The 13265-nt window shown below is 50.3% G+C and overlaps 1 long non-coding RNA gene across 1 annotated transcript; it reads left to right on the forward strand.

Moving 5' to 3' along the window:
- The first annotated feature begins 1878 nt into the window (after positions 1-1878).
- Positions 1879-12658, forward strand: LOC138989970 (uncharacterized). Its single transcript, XR_011466160.1, has 3 exons — positions 1879-2096; positions 7939-8021; positions 11309-12658. It is a non-coding gene; the product is annotated as an uncharacterized lncRNA (long non-coding RNA).
- The last annotated feature ends 607 nt before the right edge of the window (positions 12659-13265 follow it).

Below are 13265 nucleotides of genomic sequence, written 5' to 3' on the forward strand. Positions count from 1 at the left end.
CCTGGGCTCCTCTGGGGACATCTAGGCAACCAGCTGGAGAGGGACAGCCTCCACACCCCTGACCCACTGACTGGGCACCAGCGAGAGGGCACCACCCCTTCTCCGGGTCCACTCTGCTTAATGGAGATTGGGCCCAAAAGAGATGTTATTGAAGCATTTACAACCGCTGTTGTGTCCCTTTTCTGAGCCACTTTTCCTCATCACACCCATTCTTCCGATCAAGTAGGGATAATTTACAACAGGAAGTAGCGGAAAGTTGTGGGAAAAGTCTCTTGAGTGAACACGTTAACAGCTGTCGACCGCGCCTCAGCGGCTCCGCCTTCAATGACCCCCCACAGCTGCCCCGTGAGCGGCCTGACTAGAGTTGGGCGGAGGCCTTATCTCTGCAGACCACGAAGACCCTGGCCAGCTCAGCGCACTTCGCCTGGCAGATAGATCCGCCTCCCGGCAGGCGCCGCATTTATCCCCCTCGACCTCCAGGTGGCGCTGGACTGGGGCGGAGCCTGCTGTCTGTCACCCATGTGAAGGGGCGGGGCTCTATAGGTGCTGACTTCTGATTGGTTGGTCTTGCTCTCGCTTTCTTTTCGTGTCCCGAGCAGGTCTTAGGGACAGCACCCAGTCAAAGCCCCTGAACTAGGCAGGAGGAAGTGTGTGTGTGTGATATGTTTGGTTTTACAGTTACCTGAGGGTGCGTAATGTTATTTTTTCTTTACGATTATCTGAGTTTCAATTTTTCATCCCTTAATATGTTGCCCCATAAGTTGACACACGAGGAAAAATTCTTGGTCAGACCCACTTGTAATAAATATATCGTTATAGGCGAACTAAGGTTAGGGTCTGCCACTCAGCCAAAACCCACTTCTTTTTTGTTTCTTTAATCTTTGACTGTTGTATGTATATTACCAGTTTAATTGTACCTGTGGGTATATTTTATTTGCACATCTGACAACTGTTTGTTAAGCTTCCACTTTCTGTCTGATGTTGAGCAGGGTTTTTGCAGTCACTGGTGAACAAAACAGACCTGGGCCCTCGCTCAAGCAGCTCACAGACACCAATCAGTGATTACACATACATGTCAAATTGAAGAACTCCTTTGTGGCAATAAATGAGAAGTGGCTGGTGCTTGGGAGAGGAGCAGGAGTTTTGAGGAAGTGTAGTACTGAGTGTAGCGGCTACAGAGCCACTCCACAGACTGAAGCTAAATTGGTCTCATTTCAGAAGACCCACTGGGCTCTCTTGTGAAGGTGGGGAAGCTGGGGAGGAGAAGGCGTTCGGAGGTGGTTTGGGGGATATCCAGGGGCAGCCAAGATGGGCTATCTGGCCTTGTGGTTGGTCAAGGTGGAGGAAAACACTGAAAGTGTGTAATTTCCAGAATATTCTTTTCTTGCTGCAAAATAGAAAGTCATCTTCTGGGACTGGATGTGATGGGGAAACTCTGTTACTGGAGAAGATGGTCAGAGAAGGACTGGCAGAACAAATGGATAAAAAACCACCAGGGAGTAAAACAAAGGCCTGGAGTCCAGGACCCAGGGGTGGCCTGAAGAGGCAAGAGTAGGGGGAGGGGAAGTTGGCAGGAAGATGTTAGTCTGAGGCTGGATTAGCTGCTGGGAGAGTCTGGTTCAGGGGGCTGGCCATGGTGGGACATAACCCAGAAAATCATAAGCGGTGAAGACAAGAGAGTCTGTTCTCAACTAGACCTACCAGGGGAATTTCCTGCCAAGGGTAGTGTGTGTGTTTTCTCTTTGTTCACCTAAAAAGGAGGGGCAGAGACCTACACCCAGAAGAGCTCATGCATGACCTCCCCCCATGACTCACTCTGTAAATGTTCACCACACTTTTCCCCTTGAGCATTTACCATCTCCCGTCCTCCCACAATTGTTCACTGTCTGTCTCCTGCCCTAAAATGTGAACTTCCCGAGGGCAGGCACCCTGTCTCTTTCTTTACTGTATCCCCAGGGCCTGGAATATGTCTGGCAGGCAGTAGTTGCTCAACAGATATCTGTTAAGTGAGTAAAAGAAGCAGACTCTTCTTGGTCTGCAGAGAACCCTCCCTCAGTCTCAGTGTAGCGGTGAGAGCCTGACACCTCCGGCGAAGGGTAAGTTTTTCCAAGAGCGCTCTGTCGTCCAGGGCAAACCAGCCTCTGGCCCTGAGAGAAGGGGCTGGGGAAGAACTTGGTGTTTCAAAGGCTTGAAAACACTGCATCACCCATGGAACGACAGTTAGTTCCCGGGGAGGGATGCACTTGGTGGAGGGGGTGAGGTGGCCCTCCCCAGCCTGTCTTGGTCCTACCTTGGCACTCCCATATTAGCCCTCCACCCCTGAAAGTGTTGTTTTTCTGTGATGTGAAGGCTACAGTGGGGGTAGAAGTTTGGCTCAGCATTCTGGACCCCTCCTCTGACCTCTGAAGGTGGCCCTTCCCGTGTCTGTGCAGGGGAGATGAATCAGCGCCCCAAGCCTAAACAGCTCTCACCAGCCCCAGGGAGACTCCCTGGGGTGACTCTGAGCCACAGGTGTGGGGCTCAGGCCCTGGCAGCACTTGGTTCCTGCATCTCCATCACTGCAGCCTCTCACTTGTGAGTCCAGGAGGGGCCTGGTTGGCGGTGGGGGTGTGGGGGGTTGTTCAAGAACTTTTCCCTGAGGCTGAAGGACCTGAAGGGGCAGCACCTGCGGTGTCAGAGGAAGGAAGGAGAGTAACTGCTATTGACTGTTTGCTGTGTGCCAACACTCCTCCAATGGTCTCCCATTTCAATGTAATCCTTATAAGCAACCACACGGGTTAATAGTATCTTCTCATTTTGTAGATTCAGAGAATAAGATGTGACCTGAGGTCACATGCTAGAAAGGAGCAGCAAAGTACAAATGATTTTAGGTTTTGCTTCAAAAATAGTTTGTAGTATGTGCTTTTTAAAAACAAAGATGCAAATGGAGTGGACCAGGCATATTTAAGATCTTACAAGCATAGGAAACAGAGAACTCACTGGAAGTCCATCTAAAAGCAGCCTTCGACAGGCCGTGTGTGAGTCAGTTTAAGGATTGAGTTCATGTAATAAGAGAGGGTATGTTGTTTCTGTTATTTTATTTTTAGGTATGATTTTATTTACCTATGGTTGAACTCTTCTTCCTTCTCTGATTCCCTTAACACTTTTTTTTTGCCTTGTGTTTGATAGTTAATAAACATCACACTGGGCTTTCCAGATAGTGCTAGTGGTAAAGAACCTATCTGCCAATGCAGGAGACATAAGAGATGTGGGTTCAACCCCTGGGTTGGGAACATCCCCTGGAGGAGGGCATGGCAACCCACTCCAATATTCTTGCCTGGAGAATCCCATGGACAGAGGAGCCTGGCAGGGTACAGTCCACAAGGTTGCAAAGAGTCAGACACAACTGAAGTGAATTCGCATGCATGCATGCAAGCATCTCTTTGCATTACTGCAGTTTTTCCTTATAAATCCTCAGAGTTAGAGAAAGGCCCCCTGTGGGCTGCTGCTTGGGAATTGCTGCGGGGTGGAGGGGTGGGCAGAGGGGTGGGGAGGGAGTTGTCTGGCTGGGGCTACAGAGGATGTGGGAACCCGCCCTCGGGCAAGCAGAACTGTGCCTGGCCCAGAGCAGCGCCCCAGGACACACAGGTGTGGCCATGAGAGAGGAGGGTATCTAAGTCTTCAGACGGTTTTGAGCAGGCTTGTTGCCATGGGGGAATGGTGGGTCCAGTACAGCCAGATATTCTAACTTTTCCAGAGAAGAGAAGCTGTAAATCTGGATTTTTCTATGAAATCTTCAGCTGTTTCACCATTTGCAACCCACTAAATTGTTTTAAAAATACCTTGGGGGCCAAAGAAAATGACTTTAAGCCATCCTCTGTTAAACCCTCCAATTCAGTCCACAGAGTGTCTCTCTGTTGTCAGAGTCCAAATGATAAGGACTCGGCCCCTGGGGTGCTGTGTTCCTTAGAGCTCTCCTTCCCCAGAGGACAAAGCTAGCAGAGGAGACTGGGGCGGGAGCAAGTGCCGGGGTCCATGTGGGTCACCTGCTAACCCCCACCCCATGAGGTGTCAGCCTGCTGTGGGGTTGAGGAGTGAGTGTCACCTTCCCAGCCTCTAATGCCCGTGTCCATTGGCGCCAGACACCCTTCCCAGCCGGCCAGCATCTGTAGTGGGCGAGGATGAGGAACCAGGTGAAGTGGATGTCTTCTCATTAGCCCATCCCAATCCCCAGCCCGAAGAGGCAGAAACCATCCCGGGTTTGAGTCTTGTCTTGAGCACCCTGAGGCCAGGACACAGGTTCGTGCTGCCCTTTCTTCACCACTCCCCAACCCCCACCCCCACATCATGGGGGAAACTGAAAGAGATCCCCCTCCCTCCCTGGAAGCCCTGTGGGCCCTCTGCATCTTGCTTTGCCCTTGTGATTTTTTCAGGTAAATCTGCTAACAGATGTATTTATGTGTGTATGTATTTGTTTTGTGTGTGTCGCAGGTTGAGTTGGTTTTGTTTTGACATGTTGGTTCAAAATAAGATCACCCCTTTGGAAAATCACCTTGCTAAAGCCATTGACTCCACTTCGACTTGAGGGGTTTAATTGAAAACAGGAGAGGCACGCTGACACCCCACAGGCCTCCAGCCTGAAAGAGACCTCCAGAGAGGCACGTTGGCCCAGAGGAGGGTACGCGCCACTTCAAAAGCAAGGGCCAGCGAAGGAAAAGTTGTATCCCAGGAGGAAGGTTTTGCTTCAAAAGTAGTTTTTAGTACGTGTTTTTTTTTTAAAACAAAGATGCAAACAGAGCAGACTAGGCACATGTAAGATCTTACAAGTGTAGGAAACAGTAAAAGAACTCACCGTAAAAGAACTCTATCTAAAAGCAGCCTTGGCCAGGCCGTGTGTGAGCCAGTGAAGGGATGAGTTCGTGTAATGAGAGACAATATGTTATTTCTGTTATTTCATATTTGGGTATCATTTTATTTACCTATGGTTGAACTCTTCTTCCTTCTCTGGTTCCCTTAAGACTTTTCTGTATGGTGTCTGGTAATTAATCAGCATCACTCTGTATGATTGCCTTTTCCCCATGTATACCCTCCCATCTTCGGATGTAACCTTTTTTTTTAAACAGTCTTTTTTTTTTTTTGGCCCCACTTTGCGTAGCATTTGAGATCTTAGTTCCCCGACCAGGTATAGAACCTGCACCCTTGCATTGGAAGTGCAGAGTCTTAACCCCTGGACTGCCAGGGAAGTCCCCTCAGCTGTAGCCTTTTGAGGGCAGAGACAACATTTTACATATATGACCAAGTGTAGATGACAAATTAGGAACTGAACTTTTTTTTTTTTTTTTTTTTGGCCACATAGTGTGTGTGGCACGCAGGATCTTAGTTCCCCAACCAGGGATGGAACCCATGGAAGTGCAGAATCCTAACGCCTGGATAGCCAGGGAATTCCTAGGAACTCTATTTTAATGTAAGATGTACCTATTTACCCCTCTAACCTTGGAAGATTCTTAAAAGAAGCAGAGAGGAGGGTTGCTGATTATTCGCTAAGTCGTGTCTGACTCTTTTGCAGCCCCATACACCCCTGCCCCTTGCATTGGCTCCTCTGTCCATGCCAGGCTCCTCTGTCCATGAGACTTTCCAGGCAAGAATGTTGGAGAGGGTTGCCATTTCCTTCTCTAGGGGATCTTCCCCACCCAGGGATCAAACCCACATCTCCTGCATTACAGGCAGATTCTTTACCACTGAGCCACCACGGAAGCCCAAGTTGGGGGCGGGGTGGAGGGGTGAGGGGTTGGAATCCACTCTATTTTGCCAGGTTAGTTCAGGTCAATCAGTGGGAGACAGGGCTCCAGGCAGACTTTCCTCTGGGAGGGTGAATGTCATTTGCCCTCCATATGGGATTCTATCTCTTATGGTTGGGAAAGTCTGATGATTAGATAGAAACCTCATTGTCTGCTAATGAGGGTGCTTTGTGACATGGCTTAGATAGGAAGGGTGAATGCTCAAGGATTCACCTAAGAACAGGATATAAAGTTAAGTGTGGAATGATTGGTATGCTCTCATGGAGGGCATCCTTAAACGCCCCATCCTAACATCCAGGATGATCTGAAGAGCGGGACCAAGTTCCCTTGGTGCATGTTAACAGAAGGAAGCCTGCATAGTGAGAAATGCACTCACGGACACCTTTTGGGAGATATATTTAAAGCTCCAGGGGTGGTATGGCTCACAGGTTACCGCATGACAGGGTTGGCCTTGGGAATATGGTTCCTGACATCATCTCTCTGAATTACTTTCTGGAATGAAGGTTACACAATGATAATGTTCTTCACCAGAATTTTTTTAAAAATTAAGCAGAAAGTTTTTTTTTTTTAAAGGCCTGGAAGGACCAGCACTTCCTCCAAGAGTTTCTCCATCACCTCCCTATGTGGTCCTGAACCGTTCAATTTCCTTGACGTCAGTTTCCTGGGTCAAGACAATTTGTTCACGCTCTTCAACCCTCTGACTTGCTCTGACTGTGAATAGCAGTGGCAACATCACAGTGTCTCTGTGGGGCTAACAATTGAGTTCCTGTTGGTGGGACTTCCTGGCGGTCCAGTGGTCAAGGTTCTGTGCTTCCAGTGTAGAGGGCGTGGATTTGATCCCAGGTCAGGGAACTAAGATCCTCCATGCCACGCAGTTTGGCCAAAAAAAAAAAAGTTCCTGTTGAGGTCCCTCTCCATAGATGGGGTGGGGTTATGCCACTCAGGGCTCTTGCTGAAGCCCCCAGTAAGCCCCTCAGTGTGAGGTCTGGTCAGAACTGAATCTGATAGGTGGACGGGGGACCTTCCAATCCTGTCCTGCAAGATCAGGGTGGAAATGGAGGAGCCCTAAATATTACTTGCAAACTGCAGAGTGGGCCTGATGAAAGGCCATCCAGCTGAACCGGAGGCCAAGACTCCGCCTCTTCCTTCCCTGCCTGCATGAGATGACACGTGGAAAGTGCGCAGCCCAGCACCAGGCCCAGAACTCTGGCTCAATCAGTGTCTGTTAGCCAGAGAGGCAGAACATGGGGCTTAGGAGGTGCCTCTGGAGACAGCCTGCCTGAGATCTAGTCCCTGCCACGTCCCGTGTCCGTGGCAGAATGCCTCTCTTGTTCCAGCTGTCTCATCTGTGGACAGGGGATAGTGGAGCTGCCGTACCTTTTAGGGAAAGTCATCAGTTAGGTCAGTGTGCCCAGAAAGGTATCTACCATTCTCTTTGTGCCGGATTTCGTCTCACAGAGCCTGTTTTTTGGGGAAAACAAACCCAGCTGTCCATGGCACGTATAGGTTCTATTTGCATTGACAGAGGATGAGATGGCTGGATGGCATCACCGACTCAATGGACATGAGTTTGAGTGAACTCCAGGAGTTGGTGATGGACAGGGAGGCCTGGCATGCTGTGATTCATGGGGTCACAAAGAGTCGGACACAACTGAGCGATTGAACTGAGAAGCCTAGGGGAAGGGTTATGCCCAGAGGTGGAGGTAGCAGTAGGAATTAGAGATACTATCTTGGTTAAGAATTTTTGTCTTAAATATCAGCAAATCTGGGCAATTATATCTCAACTGTGACTTTTGAAGCAGGCAAGTCAGGCTCTCCTTAAGGCAATTGACTCACCATGCCCCTTCCTAGGGCTATCTCCCTCTTTCTCCTCTCCCACACTTGGGATATTCTTCCTTTTCCTTGAAATTTTGCTGAAATTCTGCCATGTCAGCAGTGTGATAGTATGGGAAGTGCAGTTACATCACAGTCAAGCAGAAGGCTGGACTTGTCACTTCCCACCTGTGTGATCTGGGATGTTACTTGGCCTCTCAGAGCCATCCTCCTCTGAACGGATGAACTTACATTGCAGCTTTGTTGGGTTAGGACACTAAAGATCACATGTGTGAACACACCTGGCATACAGCAAGAGCTTACTGTATGATTCTTCCCTTCCTTTTAGAGCAAAGCCCTCTTGAAGAAGCCCACCTGGTTCATCACCCAGCAGCATCAGTAAGCTGGACATTCATGCATCTAACACAATAGGTACAGCTGATCATGTGTGTAACTGTCTTGTTTTCTGTTCTAGTGTTTTTCTTTGCTTATTCCCTCCCAGATGCCTTTAAGTTGCTCTGTTTGTTGGTTTCTCAAGGAAGCGTTCCATTTCCTTAGTTTGAACCGCTTCACAGACCTGGACAGTGCTCTCCAGACATGGGGCCTGGGGCTGGCGGGCTCTGAGTTCCTCCAGGTTGTGCCTGTGTGTGCAGAGCCAAAAGGCCTTTGTGAGGGTAGCTCTGTGTGTACACAACACATCTAGACAGTGACCTTGTCCAGGGAGTTGTCTCCCTGGAAAGAATATGCAGGGGAAGAAAGACCCAATCTCCATCATAAAATGGGGGCAGGAAGAGACCAGTTAGCAGCTAGGTGAGATGGGCCATGGGCAGGTCAGGGTCAGCAAACAGAAATGTTAAACAAGGGCCTCTCCCAGCTCCACCCTGGCATTAAACCCCACAGGTTGGTAATGTTTGGCTCTAGAGGCCTCCCACTGACCCCAGTCTAACTTCCCTCCACTCTTCAGTGATGGCTGAAGGCGGGGAGATAAGTGACTCCTTGAACCAGACAACCCCTAGGGAAATTCCACAGCCCCCTCCTGAGGCTGCAGTGGCTGGGGTCAGGGCTGGGATGTGAGGAGGAGGGAGGGGTGGGGAGATAAGGCCTCTGCCTTCCAGGGCCAAGGCCTGCCCTGCGGCAGGGGCCACCCTAGGGGTAGAGGTCCCAAGAAAGGCATGGGCAGTCCCTTTCCCAGCCCAAGATGGGGTGGAAAGCCAGTAAGGATAATTAGGGCAAAATGTGGGGGCTAGTGAGGCTTCCCAGGTAGAGCAGTAGGAAAGAATCTGCCCTGCCAATGCAGGAGACAGAAGAGACGTGGGTTAAATCCCTGGGTCAGGAAGATCCCCTTACTCCAGGAAGATCCCCTAGAGTAAGAAATGGCAACCCACTCCAGTATTCTTGCCTGGAAAGTTCCAAGGACAGAGGGGTCTGGTGGGCTGTGGCAACAGCAGGGCAAAGGAATGAGCTGACCTTTGCCTATGACTCAGAGCAGGTGAATCACGCCACCCCACCTCCTCCCAGCCTCTCCTTGGCTGATCCCCCTCACCTCAGGCTCTGCCTCTCTCCCCATCCTCTTGGACTGTCTTCCTCTTGCACTTTCCTCTCCCAGGTCACCCTGCTGTGCCTGTACATCCCATTCTCCCTTCCCCTCCTCTGATGGCAAGAGCCTGGCCCTGGGCTCCCAGGACAGGCTGGCTGCAAAGGATGACCCCAGGGTGGTTGCCAAGGCAACGAGGAGAGCAGGACAAACAGCGCCCACAGTCAGGGAAGAGGGGGACCTTGGAGGATCCCAAGCCTGGAGTCCTCCTTCTCACCCTCAGCCTGACTCCCGTTTAGGGGCCCTGATCCAGGGGGAACCTTAGGCTGGCTGGCTGACCCCGCACCAGACTCCCTCCCAAGCAGCATCTGTGCCCACCTGCTGCCCTTCCCAGAGCTGCTCTTCCATCCTGGCCTCCCTAGCCCTGAGATGTTTCTTCCAGAAGACCTACCCCTTAAGGGGATGCCTAGGAGGGCAGAGCTCCTCAGGTGGTTGATTGTTGTTGTTTATTCACTAAGTTGTTGACCATAGCCCGCCAGGCTCCTGTGTCCATGGAATTTTCCGAGCAAGAATACAGGAGTGGGTTGCCATTTCCTTCTCCAGGGGATCTTTCCGACTCAGGGATCAAACTCACGTCTTCTGCATTACAGGCAGATTCCTTACCACTGAGTCACCAGGGAAGTCCATTTCCATGGGGTTGATGAGGTGAACCAAAGCCACACTGCCTATCGCCCCCCAGTGGCGGTCAGGCTCTGTAGAGGAGGGAAGAGCCTGGAGGGGCCTGGACCGCCCGGCTTGGGATTCCCAGGGAGGATTTCTAGAGGTTTTTAGATTCAGGACACAGACAATTCTTCTTCAGTGAGGGGCTGAGTGCCTGGTGGGCAAGGATGCCAACTCTGTGGGGAGGGAAAGAGACTAAAGTGATTAAGGCCTTCGGATCAGGCATGGTGCTGAAGGCATTACCCCTGAGCTGGGACCTGAATGAAAAGCCCAAGGTACACAAGTGATCTTGAGGCCTGCTGGGTAGATGCTCTCCCAGGCCCAAGTCAGGTGCCAAGTCTAAGGCTCTACTTTCAGAGAAAACAGTAGCCCTTGACACCTAAACTCTGCAAGTCAGGTTGCAAGGGTGAAGGAGTGTGTGCCCATGTCCTGAGGTTTCTGTGCACTTCCACTAAAGCTGGGTGAAGTGTGTCTGAGGACACTTGCTGGGGCTGCAGAGGATTCAGGTTATAACTGCTTGTGAATGATCTCCTTATTCCTTGGTAGTACGCCTGGGCCCCTGGTGCTATAAAATACATATTAGTCATGACCCTTAGCTTCTGAATCTTTTTCCAATTTCCTCTCCCCAGAGATGCACACTGCTAGGTGACCATTTCCCTTCCTCCTGGCAGTGGCCTCAGGCAGCACCCACCATCCCAAAGCTGACGGGCTTCAGAGGGCAATGTAATCCCTCCAAGCTCACTCCCCTACTCACCCTAGTTATGACCTCAGACCAGGCTTCAACCTTAACCTCTAAGGTCCTGCATTCAGTGAGGCCTGAAGACCTGAGGAGGGCATCTGGTACCCAGCACAGACTGCTCATCAAGTACCTTCTAGAATGAATGACAGTCCCATGCTAGGCTACATGTTCTTTCTTAATCTCTACCTTTATCAGTGCTAGGCTCTGCTTAGAGCGTGGTCTCAGACATTCAAGAGTGGCTCTCCGGACTCTGCCTCTTCAAAGGACGCCCACCCCCACCCCAGTAAGTCCCAGTTTTCCTCATGGTCTTCCTTAGGGATTCTACATGTTATAAATGTAAGCAGTCACACCCACCCAAACCTTCACAGAGCTGGGACACTAACTGTTGTTAGTTGCTTGGTCATGTTTGACTCTGCGACCCCATGGACTGCAGCATGCCAGGCTTCCCTATCCTTCACCATCTCCTGTAGTTTACTGAAACTTATGTTCATTGAGTTGGTGATGCCGTCCAACCAACTCATCCTTTGTCATCCCCTTCTCCTCCTGCCTTCAATCTTTCCCAGCATCAGGGTTTTCTCCAATGAGTCAGCTCTTTACATCCAATGTATATTGGAGCTTCCCAAAATATTGGAGCTTCAGCATCAGTCCTTCCAGTGAACATTCAGGGAAATTAACAGTGCTTTCTAAAATTGGGAAACTGATTTGATGTCCATTTTCTCACACCAGGCCCTACCAAAACTGTCCTGCCATGGCGGGGGAGATGACGCCAGAGTACCCTCCACCTGTTTGCCAACACGGTCAGTGGGAGAGTCACCAAGCCCACCACCTACAGACCTCGCTTCCCAGGCAAGGCTAAGTATGCAGAGAAGATGTCAGAATCCTTGGCACTTATTAGTACTATTTGTAACTGGGAAGAGGGTCTGCAATGTCAATCAGGTTCTCTCCTGATCTTGTTCAGTTGTGTCCGACTCTTTGCAACCCTATGGGCTGTAGCCCACCAGGCTCCTCTGTTCATGTGATATCCCATGCAAGAATACTGGAGGGGGTTGCCATTTCCTATACCAGGGCATCTTCCCGACCCAGGGATTGAACCCTGCATCTCCTGCATTGGCAGGTAGATTCTTTCCCAATTCGTCACCTGGGAAGCCCAATCAGGTTCTCTACTCATCATTCTCTCTCTTACAACAGTAGCCATGGGAATAGGAGTTTCACATAGGCTGAAGGTAAGCAGCCCAGCTGGGGCCTGAACATCATTTAGTGGAGAATACAGTATTTACATTCTAGGGAAGGGAATGAGAAGGTGACTGCTCCTTGCCAGGAAAGTTATGACAAACCTAGACAGTGTGTTAAAACACAAAGACATCACTTTTCCAACACAGGTCCATACAGTCAAGGCTACGGTAGTTACGTACGGTTGTGAGAGCTGGACCATAAAAAAGGCAGAGCACCAAAGAATTGATGCTTTTGAACTGTGGTGCTGGAGAAGACTCTTGAGAGTTCCTGGACAGCAAGGAGATCAAACCAGTCAATCTTAAAGGAAATCAACCCTGAATACTCTTTGGAAGGACTGATGCTAAAGCTCCAATATTTTGGCCACCTGATGCAAAGAGCTGACTCAGTGGAAAAGACCCTGATGCTGGGAAAGACTGAAGGCAGAAGAGGATGACAGAGGATGAGATGGTTGGAGAGCATCACTGATGCGATGGACATGAACTTGAGCAAACTCTGGGAGATGGCGAAGGACAGGGAAACCTGGTGTGCTTCAGCCCATGGGGTTGTGAAGAGTCAGACACGACGACCAAACAACATTCTGGGGAAGGCATCTTGCTGTAAAAACTCCAATGGTGGGGGCTCAGTGCCAGCAACAGCCTTTCTCCCCTCTTCTCCCTCCCTCCTGAGCCAGGCAGGTCATTGGTCTCCCGGACACTGAGATGGTAGACCATGTAGGACTCACTCAGTCACGAGGCATCTGTGAGGTTGGTCTTCTCCAAGTTCAAGGCTTCACCTATGACAGCTGCCCCACCCTCACTCATAGAGGAAGGTCTTTGTTTATTGAGTGGTGGGGAACCAAAAATAAACAGCCTAGGATCACCAGTCCTTCTGGTATCCTGGCCAAGAAATGTGGGAGGATAGCAGAGTCCCAGACTTCCCTTCTGGGAGGACAGCAGAGCCCTCCCAGAAGGGAAGTCTCTCTTTCTCTACAATAGACAACTGATGCTGTCCCTTTTCCACCTGACTGGCCATGGTTTCTTGCACTGATATGCTTTTCTCCTCCTAGAATGGTGTTCCTCACATTGTGGTTGGATCTACACCACCATCACCACCACCATCACTCAGGAGCTTGTTAGAAATGCAGATTCTCTGGCTCTGCCCCAGGTACTCTGGGGGTGGGACCCAGCTCTCCCTATTTTAATAAGCCCATGGGGGATACTAAGTTTGAGGGCCACCGGCATTGTCTCTTACACCTAAAATCCCCCAGGAAGAGACTTACTTGGTTTTCTGATCCACGTGTGGAGGACCTGTCCAGTTGCATGCAGCTTGCAATGATGGAATGTCTGCCCAAGGAAGGTGGGCTACCCATGTCCCGCACCACCTCTAGCAGTCACCTGACCCCTGACAGAGGTGGTCAGGAAAGGCTAGGTTTGGAATCTACTGCACAGCTCCTCACAAACCCTTGTCTTCC

This window comes from Bos mutus, chromosome 11 (assembly GCF_027580195.1).
Source record: "Bos mutus isolate GX-2022 chromosome 11, NWIPB_WYAK_1.1, whole genome shotgun sequence".
Taxonomy (NCBI): Eukaryota; Metazoa; Chordata; class Mammalia; order Artiodactyla; family Bovidae; genus Bos; species Bos mutus.